General features: G+C 39.7%; 1 long non-coding RNA gene across 3 annotated transcripts; it reads left to right on the top strand.

The window, feature by feature from the left end:
* Positions 1 to 600: 600 nt before the first annotated feature.
* Positions 601 to 5,228, top strand: LOC309476347. Of its 3 annotated transcripts, XR_014198032.1 has the most exons (7): positions 601 to 894; positions 1,044 to 1,100; positions 1,358 to 1,445; positions 1,861 to 1,928; positions 2,100 to 2,196; positions 3,094 to 3,207; positions 5,131 to 5,228. It is a non-coding gene; the product is annotated as an uncharacterized lncRNA (long non-coding RNA). The 3 variants fall into 3 exon arrangements; XR_014198033.1 differs by having other exon boundaries at positions 601 to 1,100; positions 3,094 to 3,212; XR_014198034.1 differs by having other exon boundaries at positions 602 to 1,100.
* The last annotated feature ends 1,327 nt before the right edge of the window (positions 5,229 to 6,555 follow it).

Genomic DNA, 6,555 nt, shown 5'->3' with positions numbered 1-6,555 from the left:
GGGCTAAATTTGGACCAAATCAGACGGACCAAACAAAGCCCAAATTTCAACGTCTATTTTTGGGCTAAATGAAGACTATGACGGGCCGACTTGATTTAGCCCAAAAAACAACGTCTTAATGACGTCTGGTGCTGGGTGGGTATTGTCTGATAAACATTAAAAACTGTCTGCGGAGGTTGAGGCCGGCGACACACTGGCTGCGTGGTGTGTCCGTTTTTATTTCGGCTCCCCTGTTAACAGGTTAACTCGTCCGTTAGAGCTTGCACACTGCCTGCGTGACACGCGAGTCGCAGGCGCGCCTCGAGCCGCGCAGAAAACGCGTGCATGCTATAAATAGAACCGACGCCTATTTTTCACGCAACACGCAAGGCAAAATAGAATAGGAAAATATGTTTGTATGTCATTTTGACATGAAAACATATTAATAAATGACATTTTGATGTTTGAAAGTTTAAGTTTTTACATAAATGCAGATATAAATGTAATAATAAAAAAAAATATGATCGATTTTCAAATATTGCACCTGTCAATACAGAACGAAATATTCTGTAGCCTATTTTGCCTATTATTAGAGCGCAAGTTGTTGCAGCCGCGAGGACAGTCACTGCTGCACGCGTAAAGGACCCAGATAGCACACGTACGTCGGGCCGACGTTGGCCTAACATCGAGCGTCGGCCTCCCTCCCTATAACATCGCAAAGGCGTCGGCCAGGCGTAGGCAGATCTCTTGTCAGACAGTGCTCTATTTCCCAGCTCCGTTACGTCGGCTTTTGGTCGGCCCACTATACGGGAGGCCGATGTCGCGTTGTGCGCGTGAACTTTCAAGTCGCTTTCAAACACTGGAGCGGCCGCGGCGCAGAGTTGCCATGGAAACGCCGCGGGACCACTGCGACTGGTAAGCAAGAAAACTCCCTCTCTCGCTGTTGTTTTCACTGCTTTCAGGTGATATTAGTCTCTAAAATCACACGGATAATACACACAACTGTTCTTGACACTTCTCTTACTTGTAATTGATACGCTTATGTTGAATATTTACTTTTATAGACATGGCTTTGTGTCTTCGGAAAAAGTCCGTTAGCATCTCAACCGTTTTCAGAAGAGGTAAGTTAAGCTAACGTTAAAGTTAACTCGGTTGAGCTTTTGTTTATGAAAGTTTGGGCTTTTAATCACCTCTTTTGTGTATATGAGAGGTTTTGTAAAGGTTTTACTTGGAAGTGAGCTAATTTATTTTACACAAACGTAAACATAAACGTATGTAATCGGTGACGTCACTTACATGGAGTGATAAAATTGGTTAAAACTATGTTAGCTCAGTGGTAAACAAAATTTGATAAAAAAAAAATGTTCTGTGATTTCAGCAGCAACAAAATAACCCATAATAGAGGGAAAGCTCCACGACTTCAACATTTCTGAAGAAAGCTGCTGCCAGAGAAGTAGGAAATACAGGTAGGAAATCCAAAACTAAAGAATTAATTATTGATTTTAGGAAACAGAGCCCCCCTCTTCCCCTCACTATCATTGATGGCCAACCTATTGAGATAGTACAAGAATACAAGTAGCAGCTACCATGGCACAATAATTGATAGTAAGCTATGTTTTGAATCACACACTGATGCTGTTTGTGCCAAAGCCCACCAGCGAATGTATTTTTACCGTAGACTGAGGAATTTTAACATTGACCCCACTTTGATGAGAATGTTTTATTCTTGTTTTATTGAGTCTGTTTTAACCTTCTGTTTTATCTGCTGGTTTGGTTCCTTGTCTACAAAAAACAAAAAACGATTAGAGAGTATTGTTAGGACATGTAGCAAGATTGCAGGCATTAACTTTCCCCCTCTCTCACACACATTTACTCCAACAGAGTGGCAAAGAAGGCAGCTGACCCTAGTCATCCTTTGTCCTGCCAGTTCAAGCTACTTCCCTCAGGCCGTAGGTACTCCATGCCCAGATGCAGGTCAAATAGATTCAGAAACTCATCTCAGAAAAGCATTTCACCTCTGCTGTAGCTTATATATAATATAGCTTAGCTATAGCTTCTTACTTGTAATAAACCTGGCATTATTGTTTGGCTCTGTGACAAATGGATTGTTGTGTTCCTAGATCCTTCAATGTTGATGCCCTGGCCTCCACCGTAGCAGAGTTGGGCGGATCATCATCTCGGATCATCATCTCTAAGGCGCTATGAACCATATGATTAGTAAGTAAAACTTCAAACATACACTAATGTCAAACATACACTAATTGTGTTGGTAAAAAAATTGTGTTTTGAAAGAAGTCTCTTATGTTCACCAAGACAATAATATTGTGAAATAACAAATTTTAAATAACTGTTTTCTATGTGAATATATTGTAAAATGTAATTAATTCCTTTGATCAAAACTGAATTTTCAGCATCACAGCTTCATATGATCCTTCAGAAATCATTCTAATTTGATGATTTGACGCTCAAGAAACATTTATGATTATTACCAGCTTTCATTTTCTCAAAGGCAGAGCAGGATACCCAGGGCTTGGTTTACACCTATCACAATTTCTAGCCACTGGGGGACCATAGGCAGGCTAGGGGAACTCATATTAATGTTAAAAAACCTCATAAAGTGAAATTTTCATGCCATGGGACCTTTAAGCGTTTTCTACCAGTTTTCTATGTGAGGAAAACGCTTAACTGTACATAGCAGTCTATTTTTAATTAGTATGGTGTTTACTGAGTTATCATTTATTTATTTTAATATCACTGTCTATACGTTAAGTCACGTTCTGCGTGTGCAAATCTTTAAATTCAACTTTGGACTTGTATTTTACAGGGGACAAGTTCTCAAATTCACATCTTTATGCTCTCGAGTTTTGCTACTCTTTTACTTACATAAATAACCTCCCTGATAATGTTCGGGGCTCAGACACACTCTCCCAATTTAAATCTAGACTAAAGACACAACTCTTTAGCCAAGCATTCAATTAACACATCTCATAATCTTGTTTTACAGTTAATATGTGATGAAATAGTAAAAAGTGCACATGATCATCTTTTGCCTGAAATAATATGAACTGCAGCTATGCTAATCTTTCTCCTGTTGTTTCCCTGTTTCTATATCAGGATGCTCAGCAAGTTCACTAGAGATTATAGCAGCTCCAGTTTGGATCCAGCCTCACTTGTGAAGACTTCAGATGATGGCAACTATAGATGGACACAAAACTGCCAGATATTAAGGTGGGGTAAGCGATATTTCAAAAACGCTGTTGGACACTGTTGATATTTGGAATGAACCCAAACAAACACACCCCTCTCTTCAATGCTCCACCTCCAAAACTCACCAGATTTCCCAGCAGCCGCATCACATTATTGGTGTAAATAACTAATTTATGTTATTGCATGACCTGCTCAATAAAAGCGCAACACTAAGAACGTTTCAGGAAACACGTTATTAATTATGATAAGGGCTGAATTTCCCGAAACCTTCTTAATGCTACGTCGTTCCTAAGTTATACCTTAAGCTGTACCTTATTGTTAATACGTGTTTCCTGAAACATTCTTAGTTAATTGTACCTTCTGTAAGTCATACGTTCGGATATTTCCCCACCAGTTAATCAAGTGTGACAACACCGGTAATACCATAATAGAAGTGACGCGCATGCGATGCGGCGTGCTCGTTTTTCCAGGCGCACATATGCCACAGTGAGATGAAAACATCTCAACTTTTCAGAATGCCACAAGCGCACCGCAGGTCATGTGACAAAAACCAACCGATCAGCTTTGGCCTTTCCGTAACAACATGGAAAACTCGGCCGAACAGCTGATCATAGCTGTACAGGGCGAGTTTTTATTTCTCATCTCCATAAATATATCTAGTAGTAAAGCTAATGCGAGGGCTAGAAATCAATTATTCCTTTGCTGATACTTCCTTGTCATCATGGAGAGCGCAGTTCATGGTTGCATAGCAACGACAGACGCCACGGGAGCGCAAGTCCTTTTAGAAAGGAGAGAGCGCTTTCCACACGTTTTTAGACGCGATATGTGAACGGCCCCTAATTCAGGGTAAACTGAGAATCTATTTGGTTTAAAATCGTTTTTGTTTTGTTTAAAATGGAGATCACGATAACATACATCAGAATAACATGTTCTAGTCTATTTAAAAAAAAGATACTCATTTGAATCATTAATTCAAACACTTTAAAACCAATTAATTCAGTGTCTCATTCATAAACACCTGGGCTGCGTTTCCCGATAGCGTTGTCTCTTAGCATGCTACGAAGACTCTTAAGGTATAACTTAACTAAAGGTATACCATTTATAGGCGTGTTCCCCCGAACCATACCTTAGAAAGCTATTTATAACAATTTTTTTCATTATGACAATAATTAATTCTACATTTACAATAAACTACCAGGTGTCAGCTTTCAAATGAGATCATACTTGTGTTTTTAGTACAAAGGGTTCATGAACTGTATCTGTTTCAGTTTGGGTATGTCATTTCTGGGGATTTTTCAAAAGTGGGGTTGCAGCTTAACAGGTTAACTAAAGGGATACCATTTATAGGCGTGTTCCCCGAACCATACCTTAGAAAGCTGCTAAAGATATTCCTTCTTACGTGTGACGTTACCCAGTGCTGCCCGTGGCGATGCTGCTGAATCTGCTGATATCGATGGCTCGAGAATCAATTATTCACTCGTGCAGGGGCTGCTTCACTGCGTTATGTGAGAAAGCGGTGTTCTTTATAAAAGCAATTCAGAAATGTACGCGGGTTGGGTGAGAAAAAACACTGACATTATGGATTCGGATGGCAATAAAATCACAGACTTACACCTGTAAATGTTTAAAATACCATACGAACCCATGAGAAACAGTTAGCGTCTACTTACAACTTAACTGACATTCTGCTTTCACTGGCCTTTGAAAGCGCTCCGCGGACGGCGCCGTCTTTTAGAACAACTATTCGCTGTATCGCTGCCGTAGTTTGAGCAAACTCCCCACCACAATCATTCCCTTTAAATAGACTATTAAACCTATTAAACTATTAAATGGTTTGCCAGCTGATGTACCTTTGATTGTTGTTAGATTTTTAATTATATTATCCAGTGTAATGACAATTTTATTCTTAGCTTTAGTCCTAACTGCTTTTTCACTCTGTTACAGGTTGCCAGGTAGAATCCTTCTCTACATTGTTGCTGTTCCTTTTTGATCCCTTTTCTCCTGGAGTTCTTTCTGGTGTCATTAAAATGTCTTAACTTGAATTGTGTCTGTTCATTATACTAGAGACAGTTACACACAACATTAAGAAGATATTTTTCAATGTCAGTATAACCTACTTTTTTCATATTGGATAGTCAAGTAACTCCAGGGCTGTATATATGTACATAGACATTGAGGGGGACAAGTCTATAATTATATCAATAATAACAATAGTATGTCAATAGTTAGAAATGGCCAAACTGGAAATTCAGTATTGGAAATTCTTTCTCCGCTGTTTTTAGAATGGCAAAAAGGTTTAAAAGTTACATTTTAGGCTGGTCTACCTTACAGCGACCATCCAAATAGATAGCCAATCAAATCATAGAGGGCGGGGTTTACTGTTCACAGAAGCAGAGCATGTATTCCATCAGTTTAACGTTGAAAGAGTGCAAGGTAAGATGAAACTGTAAAACTACTCCACTTTTTTTCTTGAATATGGCCATTTTGAGTGATGAAAGTTGCATGTGTTCAGTATCAAAGCTATTTTATCAATTTAAGTCTCGGGGCAATGTTGACTACAGTTTATGTGCTGCTGAGTGAGTGTTGCAGCGCGATCTCCGCTCTGTGTGTGTGTGTGTGTGTGTGTGCGTGCGTGCGTGTGTTCGTAAGTGCGTGCGTCAATGAAAGCACCGCATGGTGTCTAAGGAGTAGCCCGAAAGGTCCGACCTATATAAATAAAGGTCCTATAAAACCCATGCAGAGCTGCCAAAAGATTTACAGCTTTGCATCGTTCAAACATCGGCCGGAGATCATTTGCGATCAAAGGCCGACGTCGAGGCGACATATTGCCGATGAGCAAACGATCTCTGAGCGACGTCGTGCCGATGGAACTTTGTACATCGGGCCAACGTCGGCCCGACGTACGTGTGCTATCTGGGGAGTGATTGATTGTGATTGATTGTTCGCGGCACTGCAAACAAATACTTCACTACACAATTATCTCGTTATTTTCGTTTAAGCTTATTAGCGTTAGGTTATACTGAAAGGTCTGATTTACGCACTGTTACTTATGTGGCCCAGTGTGAGAGTGTTAGAGACAACACTGAACACAGGAATTTAAATTATTTAAGGGGTTCGTTTATTCCAGACTGCACTTGGAACAGTGCAGCGTTAACTATGCAAATCTTTAGGATTTTAAACAGGAAAGCTTGTTACAGTGGTTGAAATCAATAAAGATGCTTTCTTTTACATCAAACTGAGTCTCTCTTGTCTTTCTGTTCTCAGTCACCTCACTAACAAGTCAATTACAGAAATCTAACTAACATAGACAACGATAGTGGTCTCTTATTCTGGAAAACAAATACACAGATTATTACAAGATTTGTCAAC

This window comes from Leuciscus leuciscus (assembly GCF_965113295.1).
Source record: "Leuciscus leuciscus genome assembly, chromosome: 15".
Classification (NCBI taxonomy): Eukaryota; Metazoa; Chordata; class Actinopteri; order Cypriniformes; family Leuciscidae; genus Leuciscus; species Leuciscus leuciscus.
The sequence above is the reverse complement of the archived record's forward strand: the minus strand, read 5'-3'. Positions and strand labels throughout refer to the sequence as shown.